Here is a 19,835-nt window from a genome sequence, read left to right on the forward strand (position 1 = left end):
GTCTCATCCTCGCTGACACTTGGTGTTGTCACACTTTTGCTTTTGTTATTCTAATACATGGGTAGTGGTAACTCCTTGTTTTAATTTGCATTTCCCTCATGACCAGCAATGTTGAATGTCTTTCCAAATATTTACTTCCCATCTGTATATCTTCTCTGGTGAAGTGTCTGTTCATACCTTTCCTCCATTTTGTACTGTGTTGTTTTCTTACTTCAGAGCATTCCTTAAATTTTCTGGATACTTCTCTTTGATCAAGTATATAATTTGCAAATGTTTTCTCTGAGTCTATGACTTGACTTTTCATTTTCTTAGCAGTGTTTTTGAAAGAGCAGAACTTTAAGCTTTGATGAGGTCCAGTTTATCAACTTGTTCTCGCACGGATAGTGCTTTTGGCAGTGTGTGTAAGAAATAATTGCTTCAGTCGTTGCCTACAGTTGTGGAATGTTGTCCTGTTTCTGTCCCTTGTTCCATCACTTATTGAGAGAGAGGTACTGAAATCTCCAACTATGCTGTGAATTTGTCTCTTTCTCCTAGTATTTACATCAGGCTTTGCTTTGTGTATTTTAAGCTCTCTTCTTAGGGGCTTAATCATTTACAAGTGTTATGTCCTCTTGATGAATTGACTTCTTTATCATTGTGAAAGGACGTTCTTTTTTCCCTGCTAATATTCTTTGCTCTGAAATCTACTTTGTCTGATATTTATGTAGCTACTCCAGTCTTTGAGTACTGTTAGTGTGGTATATCTTTTTTCCTTTTTTTTTTTTTTTTTTTTTTTTGCTTTTGACATATTTGTGACTTTATGTTGAAGTGCATTTCTTACAGGCAGAATACAATTGTGTCTTGCTTTTTAATCCAGTGTGACAATCTGCCTTATAATTGAGGGGCTTAGACCACTTACATTTATTGAGATCATGGGTACATTTGCTTTAAATCTGTCATCTTGCTGTTTGTTCTGTTTCCTTTTTCTTCTTTTTCTGCTCTCTTTCAGTTTGATGGAATGTCTTTGATTCTGTATTACTTCCTTTGTTAGTTTTAGCTCTCATTATTTGTTTTGTTAATTTAGTGGTGACTTTAGGATTTATAGAATAGATCTTTAACTTAGGCCAGTCTGTCTTCAAGTGATATCACATTACGTATCGTATGCCTTATAATAGTGTACTTCTATACTCCACCCCTGGACCTTTGTACTTCTTGTCATGCACTTTACTTTTGTGTATATTAAGAAGACCACACTATTTTGTTATTTTTTATTTAAACAATCAATATCTTTTTTAAAGTTTTGAATAATTTTAAAAAATTTATATATTTGCCTATGTACTTCCCATTTACAATGCTCTTTATTCATGGTGAAGATCTGTATTCCCATCTGGTATCATTTTCCTTCTGTCTGAAAGACTTTCTTTAACATTTCTTATAGTACAACTCTGCTGATAATGAATTCTTTTGGATTTTATACGTCTGGAAATGTCTTTATTTTGCCTTTGTTTTTTGAAAGATATTTTTGCTCATAGGTTTTCTTTCTGTATTTTAAAGATATCGCCCCCACTGTGTTCTCATTTACATTGTTTCCAATGAGAAATCTGTCATCTTATCTCTGTTTCTCCATATATGATGTATCCTTGTTTTTTGTTTTTTGTTGTTTTTTTGTTTTTTTGTTTTTTGTTTTTTTTTTGCTGGCTGCTTTGAAGATTTTCTCTTTATCACTTGTTTTCAGAAATTTTATTTTGGTGAACTTTCATATAGTTTTCTTTATGTTTCTTGTGCTCAAGATTCTTTGGGATTGCTGACAGTAGGTTTTCATCAAATGTTGGAAATGTTTCAGCCATTAGTTGATCAAACGCTTCTGCTTTTTCTCCTCTTCTTTGAGGATTCCAGTTACAAGTGTGTGAGGCCATGTAATCTGTCCCACAGCACACTGATGCTCTGTTCAGTTTTTTATTCTCTCTTCTTATTGTGTTCCATTTCAGATAGTTTCTATTGCTGTCTTCAGGTTCACCCGCCCTTCCTTTCACCCTGTCTGATCTGCTGTTGGCTTCAGTCAGTGTCTTGTTCATTTCACACACTGTATTTCATTTTCATCTCTAGAGGATGACAAATGCCTTTTTAGTATCTCATTTCTATTTGACTTATCTCTATTTGAACATATGGAATCCAGTTATGATAACTGTTACCATGTCCTCATCTACCCATTCCAACATCTGGGTCAGTTTCAAGTGATTGATCTTGTCACTGTGATTATAATTTCCTACTTTTTGCATGCCTGATCATTTTTTTATTGGATTCCAGACACTGCCTTTTACCTTGTTGGGTGCTAGATACTGTATCCCTATCAATGTTCTTGAGCTTTGTTTGAGATGCAGTTAAGCTACTTGGAAGCAATTTGATCAGGGTTCTTGCTTTGCTTATTTGTTAGGTGAGACCGGAACAGTGCTCATTTCAAACCCACTTACCCCTACTGAGGTGAGACACTTTCAGGTGCTTGACTCAACAACTCCTGAGAGTTCACAGTCTGACTGGTGGCAACAGGCACTATTCCCAGAACTGCCTGAGAGCAAGGACTTACTCCTCTTATCCTTCCAGATGATTTTTTTCCTGGCCTCTTCACACCCAGGCCAGGTCAGTACACAGCTGAATACTGGAGGGGGTCTTCTCCCAATCTCCAGAGATCTCGCTCTATACCTCTCTCATCTCTCTGGTCCTCTGTCCTGGACTCTCACCTCTGTCTCCTCAGTTCTAGGAGCCCACTGGTTTCTACCTGGGTTCCCCCTCCCGGTCTGTGGCTGGAAACCTCTCAGGCCCTGGACTCAGTTCTTATTTGCCACCTCTCAGTTATCACTGACCATTGTTGTCTGATGTCCAATTGCAAACGAATTTGTTTTGTATGTTTTTCCCTTTTTTAGGTTTTCTGCAAGCACAAGAGTAACCTGGTCTCTGTTACTCCCTCTTGGCTCCAAATGGAAGTGCCTTGAGCAGTTTAAATCAGGAGAGCAATAGACGAGCCTCACCTTTTAGAACAATCCCTGTTTCTAGAAGTTTTTCCTAACCTCTCTGGGGTCTTAGGCCTGTCTGCCTGAGTGAGCTCATTCTCTCCACCTCCTCCAGCCCCGAAAGGTGGTGTGGGCCTGAAGCCAGCCCTTCACGACCAGCCGTGTACATTTCCTGGGAAGTGGCCCAGTGCCCCCTGCTGTGACCTCACATTTTTGTCTGCAGGTCCCTGGTGCTCAGAGGCAGGGAGCATTTGGATGAATGAAGCAACTTGTCACTGTGTTGGCAAGAGCAGGGGAGTTGATGCCAGGACAGCGTCCAAGGGCCACTGGAAGAGAAATTAGCCTTGGCATTAAAGCAGCACTTCTGCACCAGGCTCGTCCACATCCTGACCCCCATGGGGTCAGCAGGTCGAGGACGTTTATCCCTTTCTTAGGGGCCGGAGTTGTTGCCACATGCTAAGTGGCATAGTTTGTGTCTCTGAGCACTAACTCAGGTTTTGAGGCCCAAGGTGGCTCTGAGGGGTCCTCTGGTCTTACCCATGTCCCCAGCACCTCCAGCATGGAAGGCCTGGGAGTGACTCAGACCCACCGCCACAGCCTCCTTGCAGGCGGGAATCTCTTTGAGCTGAGGCCGGAGAGCACTCAGTGAAACACTCCCCAGGGGACCATTTGCAGAGGCCTGCCTTGCCTGGTCGGTGCAAAGCTGGCAGGGATCAATGAGGATGACCGAGAGGACACCATCCTCGTCAGAGAAAAGCAGGGCTTTATGGAAGGATGCCTGTGGATGCTGTGTTGTCATTGCATGCAAAATGCTACCTGGGAGGAGCCGGTGGAATTTTCCACCAAGGCCAAATCACAGACTGTGCTAGACAGCAGCCTCTGATTCTTGTCTGTCCCTGCAATCCCAAACGCTCAGAACACTGGAGAGTTTAGGGGGAAGGAATAGGGTGGCCTCCAGAGTCTCAGGACTTGGCAAGCGATGGCACGTGAGTACAGTGGAGAAACTTCACCACTGTATACACCTAAGAGCCAGAAAGTTGTTGTGTCTTGTGTCCTCAAGATGTCACTGATGAAGGGAGGGGGACACATGTGGCTCTTAGAGCTGCTTCCTGATTACTTGGCCTGCAGCACTAACCACCAAAGCTCTAAACCACGGCCTCCAAACTGGAGGTCTTCAGGCTAATCCTGTGGACGCATGTCTAATTTTGTGTACATTGCCTTATCCTGCCAGCTGTCTTAAATGGGAATTAGTTACTGAAATCCCCAAATTGGGAGATATCGTGGAAAAATCTGGATTTCCAACTTCTCTTGAAAATGTAGAAGCCCAGGCAGCCCTGTGTTGAGCAGTGACCGCTCTCTAAGCCCACACCACCCCCCACGGCCCCACCACACCCTCTTGCCTCCCACACGATAGGTAGGTACCCACTGATTTCTGTGAACACTCAACTCACGAACCTGGGAGTGTTTGGAAGCCCTATCCTCCATCAGATAGGGTTTGTCCCCCTCTAGTTTCCATGCAAGGGGTCATCTCCCTTTCCTTTGTGACAGCCTCAAGCTGAGTGAGCTCAGGTGTCTTCCTGAGAGATCCAGCTCAAACTTCCAAGCCTCCTGACAAAGGACCCCGGCTGCACAGACAGTGAGGCTTCTCTACCAAACCTGCCCCTTGAGAGAGGGATCTGAAGCTCATTGCCAGGAAGAGTGAAGCAGTTTTTATCCTGGCAGAGCACAAAGCCTCACACAGAAGGCGTGGAGCTCTAGGTCCTAGGAGGTGTACAAGGGAGGTACTTGGTTGGGGCAGGGTGGGGCGGGGGGGGGGCGGTGGGCAAGGGTCCTTCTGGGTGAACTGGCTGGCCTGACATGGGGTCAGGTGGCAGACAGCAATTGTGTACTCCTCCTTGAAGAGAACAGGCCATCTCACTGGAGGCAGGGGGATGACTCAGATGGCCTGTGCTGGGTTTTGTCAGCCCTCAAAGACCATGATTAGAGGCTGCACAAGGGATGTTTTATATTTTCTTAATGTAGCAATGATCCCCAAAGACATTTTTCCTCAAAGCCACGGAGAGAAGGTCCTGGGACTCTTTGGCATTGGGAGATCATTAAGCTTGATTGGGGTCAGGGGCCAGCATGGTGCATCTATATAGGAGGCCATGAAAGGTATACTTCTTGAGTGGAGGAGTGGGCCACCCCTGGTGATGTCTTCCAGGCTGAATTGGACAGAGCCCCGGTAGGATCACCTTGGGATACAGTGCTGTGGCAGATAATGAAATCGTGGAAGCCAGGGTATTGCCATGCAGCCATCACCGCCAGCTAACCCCTCGTTGGCTATAAGCGGTCACATGGCCTCAGCTGCCTTGAGCATCAAGAGGGAGCATTTCACCTGCAGGTAACAGAACACATAAAGAAGTACTAAAGTAGTAAATCCTAGTAGTGGAAGTTCCCCAGGTTTATTCAGTAGGATTCAGTGCCCTCTCATTGTGTCAGCCTCGGGCCTGCAAAATGGCTGCCATTGCTTCAAGCCTTACCTCCTCACAGGGAAGCAACCAAAGATAGGAAGAAGGGGGCAAGGAAGAAGGGTTCTCCTGTGTGTCTCTTTGGACTGGAGACGGAAACCTTGTCTGAGATCTCTCTAGCAGAAGTCTTAAAGAATGGGTCATAGGGTACCCTGAGCTGGGAGAGAGTGTGGGAAAGTGAGTGTCAGACATTTCCTGTCTCTGCTATATCTTGGCAGCATAAAGAAGAGGAGGAGAAGGGTTGTCGGTGGACAATAAATGGGCTGCCCTGCCATAACTGTAAAATGGAGGCTAGATGAGAATCTCATGGGGCTGTGGCAGATGCCCAGGAATACACAGTGCCTAAGCTTTGTTGCTTAGGGTTATTATTTCAGAAAGTGCTGGGATATTAAAGGTTAGGTTAGTCCACCTCCCCTGTCAGGTTTCCAGTTTTTCTTGCCCACCCAGGGCCCCTATGAAGAGCCAATGCTTCCATGTTATGTCTTCCCTTCATTACAATCCCCATCCCCATATCTTACCCTCAGGAAAGAAGGCATTTGATTTGAACAAATTCGTGCTCAAGTGTTAAGGCTGATAGGTCCCAGTCGTGGTCCATGTCTATGAGCACACAAGGGCTTATCGGCCTCAAAGAATGAATCACCAGGATTAAGTTTCCAGAGGGTGGGATTTAGAAAAGAAAAATATAGTGGCGCCTGGGTGGCACAGTTGGTTAAGCATTTGACTTCAGCTTAGGTCATGATCTCGCGGTTCGTGGGTTTGAGCCCCGTGTTGGGCTCTGTGCTGACAGGTTGGAGCCTGGAACCTGCTTCGGATTCTGTGTCTCCATCTCTCTCTGCCCCTTCCCCGCTCGTGGTCTGTCTCTTTCTTTCAAAAATGCATAAAAACATATAAAAAATTTTTTAAATAAAAAAAGAAAAGAAAAATATTTTGCTTCTGGGGAGGGGTGGAAAACACAGAATAGAGGGAACTCTATCCTCTGTTATTCCATTATTGCATATGATGCACACAGGTATGTTAATTCACTGCAGTCTCACGGCGACCCTATAAGACAGTGATTAGGATGCCCGTTTTATAGATGAGGAGAGAGAAGCACAGAGTGGCCATGTCATTTGACCAGGGTCACACATCTAAGAAGTGGCAGAGTAAGGATTCCAACGGCAGGCCTGTATTGCTCAGGGCCACTGGTCCTCCCCAGACCCTGCATAATCTGGTCTTTTATCATCTTCATTTCCTTTCAGCCAGGGCCTCCCAGCGCCCAGGCAGAAATCACACAAAGATACCACTCCCTCCATCTGAATGTCCTTATTTTCCCCAGGAGCCTGAGCTCCAAGGGGGGCGAGGGGAGGGCAGGCCTCATGGCAGTGCTGTGCCCTCCAGCCAGCCAGCATGCAGGGAGGAGAGCAGGAAGGAGGTCTGGGAAGCAGAGGTGAATGGCAGGTCTATTGGGCCTCACTGTCTCTGGGCTGTCACAGCACAAGGGCCCAGTGACATTGGGGGGACCAAACCAAGACCTCAATGTCCTAGACTTTGCAGGGCCTTGTCACCTGAGCCATCTGCAGGGTGCCTGGCAGAGCATTTTCTTTAGATGCAAAAAGAGGAATCTGGAGAGAGGAAGGGACCCATCAATGCCCAGTGTCCCTATGTGGCAGGGCCAGAGCTCAAAGCCAGGCCCTCCTGACTCATTCCAGCTTACCACAGTCTCAGAGTATTTCATCAGAAATATATGAGGCACCTGCCATGTGCCAGGCCCTGGGGTAACCAGGGTGAGCAAGGCATGGTCCCTATTCTCACTGGGCCTCAGAACAATGATAGCTTAATGTGGAGGGACACTCTTGAAACCAGTGCACATTAGTGCTTAAAGGACGCACAGGGAATATTGACCAAACTAGGGGTGGCAAACTCAAATATCCCCGGGGTCAGGGGTCAGACGGATGCCATGCTGTGTGAAGATAGAGGTAACAGTGGGGAGTGGGACTGTGGCCCCTCTAAGGGAACAGTCACATTCAATGCCATCCAATAATTTGCCTTGTAGGAGTGTGGGATCCAGGAGCCAGGTATCCCCATTTTTTAAGAAAGTCCAGAAATCTGCACTTACATATATTTTTTTCTAATTTCTAAAGGTCTCCTTAAGCCAAACAAAAGATTATCTTCGGATCAGATGCTCTTGAGGCACAGAGAAGGAAAGGATTTTCCCGAGATCTCACAGCGAGAGAGTGGCCGAGCCAGGCCTCAAACCTGAGTCCTCCAGATCCAAGCTGGGGACCTTGTGGGTCTGCTTCCCACTAACTTCAAAGTCCATTTTCTCTTCTGGATGTGGGATGATATTTTAGTCTGGGGGGAAAAAGCCACTTAGAGTGAAAAATACAGCCCTCTTGAAACTGTTCCTGTAAGAAACAAGCTGGGAATTGACAGCAAGTGCTATTAAAGCTCCTGGCACCTTCCAAAGAGTGGTCTGCAATTTTAATCCTGAAGCTGTGTTTGACACGGAGCCATTTCTGTTCCTTGTTGCTCAGGATGCAGGGGACCCAGTGCTTTCCTTTTAAAAGGCAGAGCACATCACTCATGGTATACAGAGCCCCACTTCTGTTCTGGACTGCCAGGCTTTATGCAGAGCCACCCTTGGTATGGGAGTGGGGTCTAACCCACTGTGTCTACAGCAGCCCCTTGGCAAAGACCTTCTCTCCCAAAGCCTGGACCTCTGTGAGTCGGTCTCAGTTAACAGGAGCTTGGGTACCAGTGATTCAACCAGAGGCAGAGCGATTAACAACACAGGCCTTAGGGCTAGATGGAGCTGGATTTGAATCCTGGCTCTGCCCCTTATCAGCTGTGTGACCTTGGGCAAGTTGCTTCACCTCCCTGAGCTTCAGAAGGCCTCTTCTATAAAATGGGTTAATAATATTTACAAGCAGAGTTGTGGTACAACTCTGTTCCGATCTGAGGTTCCTGCAGGTAGGAAAGTTGGTGCTGCCTCTTGTAATTAACTTGTTGTTAATTACAACAAGTCAACAAGTAGTTAATTACAACAAGTCAACATGTAGTTCAACTGAGGTAAGAAACAGAAAATTCTGGGTAATAACAAATTTGGCAAATGCTTTTCCCTTCTGATTTCTGCCTAGGTTAATTTTTAAAAATTTTAATGAGTATTTATATATAGCGTTTACTAAGTGGCAAACTCTGTGCTAAGTGCTTTACAAATATTGACTCATTTAATCCTTGCAACCACTCTGGAAGGCAAATACTGTTTTCCACACTTACAGATGAGGAAACTGAGACATAGAGAGAGTTACTTGCACTAGGATATATGTCTGACAAATGGCAAGGCCGGGCTGCAAAACCAATCCCTGTGGCCGAGGAGCTGTGCATGTAACCACTTCCTCCCCTCCTTTTAAGCTTTCGTCCTTCTGAAACACATTTTCCCATTTGCAGCGATCGGCCCAAAGGAAGAAATCCTCCTTTCGCTGTCTGAAGACGTGGTTGAAAGACTCTGTCATTGGGAGACAAACAGCCTGGGATCCAATCCCCACTGTCTCCTGCCCAGCTGTGGGACACTGGCCAGTAATCCCCCCCTCCCCTGGGTCTCACTGTCCTCATCTCTAAACTGGGCTACTATCACCACCTACCTCTCAGTTAGAGGGAAGTAGAATCAGCCATGGATGTAAAAGTGCTTTATAAAGTCTTAAATGCCCTGTTTGGGGCTTGGGGAAATTAAATAGTCAGGATCATTAAGCTGGTTTTCCCTGAAAAAACATCCAGCACTTAAAGTGTTGTCTTCCACTGTCTATGAGGATCCAGGAGACTCACAGTGAAACCAGCAGTCAAACAGCATCCCCCCATCCACGTCCCACCCTGGCCAGTGGTCATTCCATCCCAAGGTGGGGGCTTTCCCTCTGGGCCTGGACTCTTTGTCCAGGATTCAGGTGTGTTTACAATGAGATGCTAAGAGGTACAGCCTTCCCTCAACGCACAGCATCCATACCCGTGTGGGTTGTAAGAGGATTTCTGCCTGTCGTTGCTTGGCAATATTTTGTTTAAATGAACTTATGCCAGGGATTAATATAGTTTGTGAATTTAACTGCTTGCTTGGCAGGAAGGGGAAAATGCACAGAGTTTTAAGAAATCTGGTGTGAAAATGGTTTTTAGAATGCGGGTGTGCAGTTGAAGCTTCGGGGTGTAGGGCGTGGAGCTGGATCCCAGAGGAAGGGCCCCTGGTTTTCATCCCTGCTGGGCTACTTCCCAACTGCAGGACCCTCTACCCGCCTCCAAAGCTGTCTGTCTCCTCTGACAAATAGCAGCCCCTGCCACGGGGGTCGGGGGTGGGGGGCGGCCAGAGGGTGTCTGTGGCAAGACCACACAATGCCTGGCGTGCAGCTCTCACTCAGCAAATGAAGAGTCAGCCCCTGAAAGCAGGCTCCCACCTCCTGTCCTTGCACCCAGAGGGGTGGGGGCACAGAGCCTGTGGGAATCTTCAATGAAAATGTGTCGAGGAGTCAACAAGTGAATGGTAAATACAGCCAATCCTCATTCTTCACAGATTGCATATTACTTATTAAATTTGCCTACCTACTCAAATGTATTTGTAACCCCCAAACCAGTCCTCGGGGTGCTTTTGCAGTCCCTTGCAGGTATGTTCAGAGCAGTGCAAATCTTGAGTCCCCCAGTGCACAGATCCCCAGCTGAGGCTGAACCAGGTGTCACTCGGCCTTCTTGTTTGAGCTCCTGTATGTAAACAACTGTGCTTTCTTGCCATCTACGTGGTGCCCTGTTTTTCGCCTTTTTGCACTTTCTGTTGTTGATTTCACTGCTTAAAAAGGGCCCCCGAGTGCAGGGCTGAAGTGCTGTCTAGTGTTCCTAAGCCCGGAAGGCTGAGGTGTGTCTTGGGGAGAAAATGCATGTGTTAGATCTTCATTCAGGCATGAGTTACAGTGCTATCGGCCATGAATTTAATGTTAACGAATTTGTGGTGGATATTAAATAAGGTGTCTTTATACAGAAATACTCCTAAAACAAAGTTATGTATTGATTGGTTGGTAAAAATACTGTGAATAGAGGTTTTCAGAAATCTCACCCTATATTTTCCCTGGGAGCAGTGGTTTACTACTCACGAATTCAGTGTTGGTGGAGACATTATAGAACCTGACTACTGCTAATAGTAAGAATCAACTATATAGCAATGGTTACTGTGAGTCTTAACTGCTTTTGTTCTTTGAAAGAGAGTCAGGAAGGAAGTTGGAGCTTGGAGTTCTCCCACCTTGACAGTGGTTCTGAGGACCAAATAAGATAAAGGCTGTGAACTGTAAAGTCTGTGTGTAGGCATTGTAAATGGCATCACCTTGACTATTGCACGGACATCAGCAATGTTGTCCTGCACCAAGGCCTCTGGGCAGGGCCCGCCTTGGTCCGTGGGGCTGAGATTAAGTTTTAGTGTCTTGAGAGACCCCGTCGAAAGGGGACAGGGGAAGTCCTAGTAGACCTCACAGGCACACTCCCCCGCATGTTAATTATTTGCCAAAGCTTAGATGTTCCTGGCTGCCGTCCACTCTTTGGCCAGCACCCAGCCTGGGACACCATTGTCTCTTGCCTGGACAGCACATGAGTGCCTCACTGCTGTCAGCCTCCCCTCTGAGGTCCCTTTATCCATTGTCCACATTGCAGTGGCCAGGCCTCGCACTCTTCCATTTTATGCCCTTAATGGCTTCCTAGGCCGTTAAGCCCAGGGATGGCTTCCCATCCCTGCTGTGGCCTCTGAGTCTCTGGGTGGTCAGGCCCCTATCCACATCTCCAGCTTTATCTGATCCCATGCTGCCCCATGCTTTCTGCTCCAACCACATTGGCTTCCTCTCTGATCCTTGAACACACTGCACCCCTCCTGCTAGAGGGCCTTTGCACTTGCCAAAACTCCCTCCCTGTCCCTGTTAGCCACTCCCCCACCTCCAACGCCTATACTTGCTCACGGCCTGTGTGTCCTCTAGGTCTCAGCTCAAGTCACTTCCTTGATGACTCTGACCTGGGACAAAGTAGTCTCCGTGACATAGCACCCTCCACCAGCACACTTTCCCCTTCACAGAATTTATCTCAGTGACGCTTCACATTTATTTGAGTGACCACTTAGTAAGTGATCGTCTCCCCATCTCCTCCCCCAGACTTTAAACTCTACACAGTGAGACACTGGGGCTGCCTTAGCTCACCACTGAGTCCCCAGAGCAGAGGAGAGGGCCTGGCATATTGTAGATGCTCAATAAGCTTAGTAAGGGAGCAAACATCCATTCCCATGTTGCCCAGGGGACAAATCCTACTGGACAAGATCCAGGCTCTTCCTTGCAGTTCACAGAGTAGAAGGACAGAACTCCCATCTGTGGAGCCCAACCATCCAACAAACTGGAGAGCTAAGATGTCCCCATACTGGAAGAAAATGATGATAAAGTTCAGAGAGGTGGGAGAAGTGGCTCCAGCTTGCATAGCTAAGAAGGGTCATGGGCAGGATTTACACCCAGGTCTGGCTGACCCAGGAGCCTATGGTCTGAGCGTCTCCCTCCAGCCCTTCCCTTGTCTTCTCACCTTTGGGTTGTACACATCCTGCCCATGACAGTTTTAATTAAATGTGAAGGGAGGGGAGACGTCCATTAGAGGACTGAAGACTTGACCTCGTGTCACCCGCCTTTCTGATGCTTTCTCTTTGAATACACTGGTTTCTAAGGCAGAGACAGATGGAACACACTGGTTTCAAATGCATTGGGGATTCTGTTCATGGGGGTTCTTTGTTGTCTGGGTGCCTTCAGCACGTCACTTTGCAGAAAGATGCTCGCCTCTTTTTTTTTTAATTTTTTTTTTAACGTTTATTTATTTTTGAGACAGAGAGAGACAGAGCATGAACGGGGGAGGGGCAGAGAGAGAGGGAGACACAGAATCTGAAACGGGCTCCAGGCTCTGAGCTGTCAGCACAGAGCCCGATGCGTCGCTCGAACTCACGGACCGTGAGATCATGACCTGAGCCGAAGTCAGACGCTTAACCGACTGAGCCACCCAGGTGCCCCGAAAGGTGCTCACCTCTTAAGGAAGCCAAGTCCAATTGATGGATTCGGTGCCTGTGGGCACATTGGACGTGGCTGGGGATGCTTTGGCCTCTGGTAGGCCCTGGAGGGTACACAGGTTGCTGAGATAGCGGGACCCACTGGACTCACCGCCTTTATTTTACACATGGGGAAACTAAGGCCCAGGAGAGGGAGGGAATTCCTCCAAGGTCAGAGAGTGAGTTTCAAAAGCAAAATGAGAAGCTGAGGCTCTGGCCTCCCTGGGCAGTGTTGCTCACCTTTGCCTTGAGGTCAGGAAATGCAGACAAGAAAAGGTTCTTTCTCTTCCAGTCTGTCATGGTATCTGAAGTTTCACTGTTAATTCTTTTGTCTTAGAGAAATTTTTGCGAGTTCTCGAATAGAATGAAAATATCCTTGGATGGGTGGAAGAGGGGACAGATACCCTAAGTCATCTGCCAAATAGTTTCGTCATTCATGTCTTCATCCATCCACCTATTCCATTGTCTCTCCGTCTGTGTTTCCATCTATCCACTTACCTATCTCTCCTCTCATCCATCCACCCAACCTATCCCCTTCTCTTTCCGTCTATATCTCCATTTTTCCATTTATCTGTCTTTTCACTCACCCATTCTCCCATCTACCTACCCATTCATCCATTCAAAAATTGTTTATTTATTTGAGAGACAGAGAGAGAGAGAGAGAGAGAGAGAGAGAGAGAGAGACAGAAACCAAAGCAGAGTCCAGGCTCTTGAGCTGTCAGCACAGAGCCTGATGCGGGGCTCGAACTCATGAACCATGAGATCATGCCCTGCACCGACGTCGGACGCTTAACCGACTGAGCCATCCAGGTGCCCCTCATCCATCCCTTTTATCAGATTTTCATTGAACGCCAATTCTGTGACCGGCTCCTTGGAATCAAAAGATGAGAAGTCTCAGTTCTGGCCTCTGCAGATCCCCAGTACCCTGGAGGCAGCATATCTGTATGGCCACATTTCCCCTGCAATGTGAGGGCAGCCCTGAGGGAGGTGTTCGCAGCTTGGCTTTACAAAGAAGAGATGACCAAGCAGAAAGAGGCTGGAGACCCTGACCCTGAGTGCATCATCCCACAAGTATGTCCTTGGGTAAGGCCCCTCCCATCTGGACTCAGCATACGCATCTGTGATGTGGGCAGGTTGGACTAGATGAGTGTTTCCCAGACTCAGTCATTCATATACCTCCCTCCACACCTGTAGATGAGATCAACTGTACTAAAAAGTACTTAACGTTTTTATTCAAATGAGCTTTTTTTTTTTTTTACCCCAAATACATTTTAGAATGAAGCCTATTGCTACCATAAATGGAAAAAAAATGGTAACAGCTGTCATAAATAGAAAGTAACCGTAAAAATACTTGAAAAAGGAAGGCAAACTGCTAATGTTGTTAAATTCTAAATAGACATTGTTTCTCAGCAATGGAGGCCAGCTCTCCTTTGTTGATAGAGAACTTAGCAAGTTCTAAAGAGGGTGTTTAAGGTCAGCAAGGTCTAAACAGAGATTCTCCCCTTGGAATGGCTTCTTGCAGTGTGCTTTAGTATCACAGGATGGCATGGCATTGAGGGTAGGGGCCACTCCTGTCCCAAAGCAGGAAACTCTGCCTGGGAAGCATCAGGCCAGGTGCTATCTTGGCCGCTGTCTTCTGAGGCCTCCCTCTATGCCCCGGACCTGCCCTCTCCTGAGAACTCACACCTCCCCCACAACCCTTCAGAAGCCAAGGGTCAGGAAGCCATGAGCCGGATTCTGTAACTCAAACCGGGTGGTATCTGCTTCAAATCCTGACCAAGGAAGGAAACCAATATGGAAATCTGAAGCTGTCCCATCCCAGAGCTTGGCAGGCGTCAGGTGCTGCCTGTCACTCAGAGAGGGCCCTGACCCATTCTAATCTTACCTTTGGCCACCAGACTTTTCCACCACTTCTCCGTCACCCCTCGTCCTTAACCCAGGGTCCCCAAAGCCCGTGACAATGTAGAGTCCCCAGTGTGTGGCCTTTGTGAATTCCCCTGTGGCATTAACATGTATGATCAGAAAATAGTGTCACTCAGTTCTGCCGAGACCTGAAGTGCCCAAATAAATCTTCTCACACTTGGAAGGCAGGTGGCCTGGTGGATGAGCCAGGAGACCCAGGTTCTGGTTGTGTTGTGCTCTGACGGTTCCCTGCACGTCGTCACCTGAGTTTCCAGATGCTCCTGAGCCTCCTCCAGCAATACTGACATCAAGGGTATTATTTACTTGAAAAAATGTTCTATTTTGGATTCAGATTTCAGAAGGATATTTGAAATCTTAAAGCTGCTGCCAGCTCCGTTGAGGGACACAGAAAAGCCCACTTTCTCATCTGGCCTTGGCTCCAGCCTGGAGCCATGGCAAGGAGGGGTCATCTTTGCATCAACCAGCCCCACCCCCAGATCTGAAAGGCCAAGCCAGAATTGCCCAGAATGGGGAAAAACACAGCACCGGGCTTTGCCTTAGAAAGTGCGCCTGGGTGGCTCAGTCAGTGGAGCGCCCGATTTCAGCTCAGGTCGTGATCTCACAGTTTGTGGGTTCGAGCCCCGAGTCAGGCTCTGTGCTGACAGCTTGCAGCCTGGAGCCTGCTTCGGATTCTGTGTCTCCCTTTCTCTCCACCTCTGCTTGTGCTCTTTCTCTCTAAAATAAATACATATTTTTTTTAAAGGGCTTTTTCACTCTAGTTCATGGTTATGGTCTCTCGTGCATTATATTCATTCATTCACTCATTGAATGAATGGTGTTTGACTGACAAGCACAGTCAGGAGAGCCCTGTGGTTTGTGTCCCTCTTGCTGCATGCCAGGGCCATACCACTTGTTAAACATTTTAAACCTCACCCTTGTATTCAAAAATATTATTGGGCACACACTGTGTGCTTCAGGCACTGAGCTTAACAAGCTCTGGGATGGTTCCTCGCTCAAAAGCTCATGGCAGATTCACATCCGTTACTGCAGTGCAAGAAATCTAGACAGTGCCTGCCGTGGGAGTTAGAGAAGGGTGCCTGCACGCCTCGGCCAGAAATGAAGCAGAGACAACCTGGAAAAGTTACTCAGAGGGTGAAATTCCACACTCCAGATTCTTCTTGAATCCCTGAATGGCAGAACACCAAGGCATCCCTGAGAGATCTTTCAGGCCAGCATTCCCAAAGTGGGTGCTCTGGAATGCTAGCTGTGTGAGATGTGAATAGACATCACTCAAGAAAAGGTTCAGATAAAGTTAGTTTGGGAAATGCTGGGTCAAGCAAAACGAAACTGGTTTCTATGTTGCAGGACTTTACAGAACCTTGATGTATTGCCTGCTTTGTGACATCTGTAAGGAAGGTGAGGGTGATAGTATGAAACAAGGGGACGCTATTTTAGGGAGCCTTTCAAAAGTCTAATGCTCCCCAGTGCTCCCTCTGGGCGACTCTAGTCCAACTCCCTTATTGACGGATAAGGAAACTGAGGCCCAGAGAGTGGCTGGCACTTGGCTAATGTCTCACAGGGAGCAGGGGGTTGATCTGGGACTAGAATCCAGGGCTCCTCTCTTGTAAGCAGACTGTTCAGGGCATGTGGTTTGGGCCTAGGGTGCTAGTGGCATGTGAAATCACGTGCGCTGAAGCAATCCTAGGAAGATTACTGGGGGAGGCAGGACATGAGCTGGAAAGTCTAGGGACTCTGGGAGCCAATGACCTGTGACTTTATTGACTAAACAGTAGTATCACTGAGAACCAGATACATCCTAATTAGTGCCCAGTTTGCATAGCGAGAATTTCAGGCTGGGGAAGTCTTCCCACCTGAGATTAGTCGCTGAATTCACAAAAGATGGAAGCACTTAGAAGTGTATTTTCCAGGTCCCCTCTTCCGAGCAGCCTCCCCTGGTTGCCACCCCCGAGTCAAAAATGATCCCTCCCCTGAAATTCTCACTCCATGTGTTTCGAAGAAACATTTTACCCATACTCCATTCTTTCTGGCCAAGTTTCGGTTTTAGCCATAGTTTATAAGCAGTTTGAGAGCAGAGCTGGGGGGGGGGGGTGGTTAGCATTTTTCAAGAACTCCCTGTGTACTAGATACAGTGCTCCGTGTTTTCCCTGCATCCTCCATTTTACCTTCACCAGCACACCTCCCCCACAGTAGTGGTTTCTATCCCCATTTTACAGAGGAGCAGACTGAGGCTTCCGGAGGTTGAAGTGACTTACTCAGGAAAATGGGCCAGTAAATGGTGATGCAGAGACTTGAATGTGGGCCCTTATTTCCCTTTCCTGTCTGCTTGCGGACTTGGGCTGAACCAAGCCATAGATAATCCCACAGGCATGCTGCTGTCCTGGGGCAGTGACCTGAAGCCTGGTCTGTTTTGTCTCTACAAGGCTGGAGTTGAGGCCCCACCTAGCAACCATGCTCCAAGCTTGGCCCTGTCTCAACTCGTTGACTGTAAGAGGATCCAGGGTGTGAATTGGGGTCACCTGCAATTTAGAAGGACAGTAGTCCTAGACTGACAGCTGCCATGGTCCTCAGGCTCCCATACCCACTGCCCCTGTGCCCAGACACACCCCAGGCTGTCTGGAGTCCGTGTCTCTCACTCCCCCTCATGTCACACCAGAACTTTCCATGATGGGCGGCGAGGGAAGCTCTGGTTTTCCCACCAATCACTCTCCATCTCTGCCATTCACCTCTGTTTATGGACAGAAAAAACTTGGACCCAGGGTTCATAGCTGTTGTCAGTACAGATGAAATTTTAACAGTGTTGACACCGAAGAACCACTCTCCCTGCAGTTCTGGTTTGGGCCAGGGGCTGGGGTCGGTCTCCTTTCTTCCGTAATTAAAAATTCACCAGCAGGGACAGATTGCTCATCAATCTTTCATCTCAACAGTCTCTGTTGGAGAAGACAGGGGCACCGCTGATGAGGCGCGATTGGCTGCCCGCAGCTCCAGACCTTGCTACCATGTGCATGGGTTCAGGGCCTTTGGTGGGAAGCAGGTGAGGCCAGCTGAGCCTGGGGAAGCCCCTTGAACATCACCAGAAGGTACTGCGTGTGACAGGTGGCTGATTCTGAACTTTCTACCTCCTATGACCTAAAGGCATTAGGGAGAGGCCACAGAGGGTCAGAAAAACGTATGCAACAAAATGATCAGGAGGCACCTAAATAACCACATGGCTAGTCTTCTCCAATTAAAACGATGGGACATAGAGACTCGAGAGTTGCTAAGAGTAGATCTTAAATGTTCTCACCGCAAAAAAAAGAGACGGTAATTATAGGACCCAATATAGGATATACATATATATGCATATATGCATTACTTAGACCTATGCTGGTAATCATTTTGCAATATAGAAGTGCATCAAATCAATATGTTGCAACTTACACGATGTCATAGGTCAGTTATATCTCAATAAAACTGGAAATATATATACGATATATCTTCCATGTTTTAGTTAAGTAGGAAAAGTTAATAGAAGCTCTCCAGTTTAAAAAACAACAAAAACAAACAAAATTTTAATGGGATAACGGGTGTGAGGACCTCAGCACAGAGAAAGCATCCAAGTCCCGACTCTCATTATCATTGTTGTCAATGCCGTTGCCTCTGCTGCAGAACTGACCTGCTGTGCTGGTTTTAGGCATGCTAGGTAACTTCTCTGGGACTCAACTTCCTCATCTGTACCATGTGGATTCTAACAGTACGTGCCTCCAGTAGCTGGGGTGAGGAATAAACGAACTGGGGATCCTTCAGTGTTGTAAAATCGCTATTGAGCAAACACAGCCCGACATCAGTCTCCTGACGTGGCTGAGCCCTCGTGTATCCCAAGCCAAGGGGAAGGGATAGACTGGTGGCCGAACAGAACACTGCCTCTGCCATTTTGTGTGTGTGGTCTGTGCAGGACCACCCACCTCTTGGCCTCAATTTCTCCATCTGTACTACAAAGCAGGTATGAGAGCAAGTGATTTCCTGGGTCAGTTCTGGTTCTGGGTTCCATGAAACCCTGCACGTGGCTGCCTCTTGTCCGGCTCAGGTTTTTCCCAGAAAAGTTTTGGGGAGAGGAGCTCTCAGGTGGCCACTTTGTCTCCATGACTGTTCTGCATCAGCATTCATGCCTGTGGGTTCCCTGCAACTCTGCTCCCGGATTTCTGTGAACTCTGGGCTGGGCTGTCTTTCCAGGAAGGGGACAGCCTGGCTCCACAGTGAGAGGAATTTGAAGGGTGCCTAGTGGAAAAGAACAGGCAGAGGTTGCAAGAGGGGCTCGGGGCATGGGCTGGATTCCATGTGCTGGGGCGTGGTGGGGCAGGGCTCACTCCACGTGAGCAGAGAGATGCCAACTAAGAGTCGTTAAGGTGGCACTGAGCTCCTGACACCTGGTAGGACCTGCTTATCCTTGCCTCAGGGCCTAAAGGGTGTGGGTTCTGGGGATGAACAGGGTACAGGAAGGCAGGGCCACTGTGCTATATACCTGCCACTTGCCCCTTGAGACCACCCTCTACCCTCTCCCTGCTGCCCTGTGCCCTGGGAGAGGACCTGTAGTCATCAGTGCACTTCCTCCTCTCTCTGGCTTCCTGTTGGCTTTGGCCAATGGGGAGCTCCAGCAGGATATAAAGTGAGGGTGAGGGGAGAGATGTTAGGTTATTTAATATTCAGCCGTTTCCCTCAGGGTCCCCTTGGGCCGGCCACATGCCTTGACTCCAGGTGCCAACTCCTTTCGGGGGTCTTCTCTGTGCCTGGGTCTGGAATCCGTTGCCTCTTCCCATGCCCTGGGGGTGGTAGCAGCAGAATCCCCACTTCTGCTCCCCCCAGGGAAACCACACCACTCCTGCACACACTTTTGTGACGAGGTCCTTTTTAAACCCTTAGGAGCGTGCCTGATTCGGCCCCCCAGAACCGCAGAGCAAGGGCACTAGAAAGGGATGCAGGAGAGGAGGCAGCAGCCCCTGCCCCTACCCAAACTGTGTCTGGAGTCTGATGCCATCTTCCTTTTTTTTTTTTAAATGTTTATTTATGTTAGAGAGAGACAGAGACAGAGTGCAAGCAGGGGAGGGGCAGAGACAGGGAGACACAGAATCTGAAGCAGGCTCCAGGTTCTGAGCTGTCAGCACAGAGCCAGAGGAGGGGCTTGAACCCACGGACTATGAGATCATGACCTGGGCCAAAGTCTATGCGGAACGGACTGAGCCACCCAGGCACCCCTAGCTCCATCCTCTTATTCTTGATTTCTCCAAGGGGCCAACCTGGATTTCTCCCTCTGTACTTCTAGTCTGTCTGGAGCAGGAGAAGCGAAGGCAGGGGAGGGAGCCCAGGCAGGCCTGA

The sequence above is a fragment of the Puma concolor genome, chromosome A2 (genome assembly GCF_028749965.1).
Source record: "Puma concolor isolate L17-30 chromosome A2, mPumCon1.1.hap2, whole genome shotgun sequence".
Classification (NCBI taxonomy): domain Eukaryota; kingdom Metazoa; phylum Chordata; class Mammalia; order Carnivora; family Felidae; genus Puma; species Puma concolor.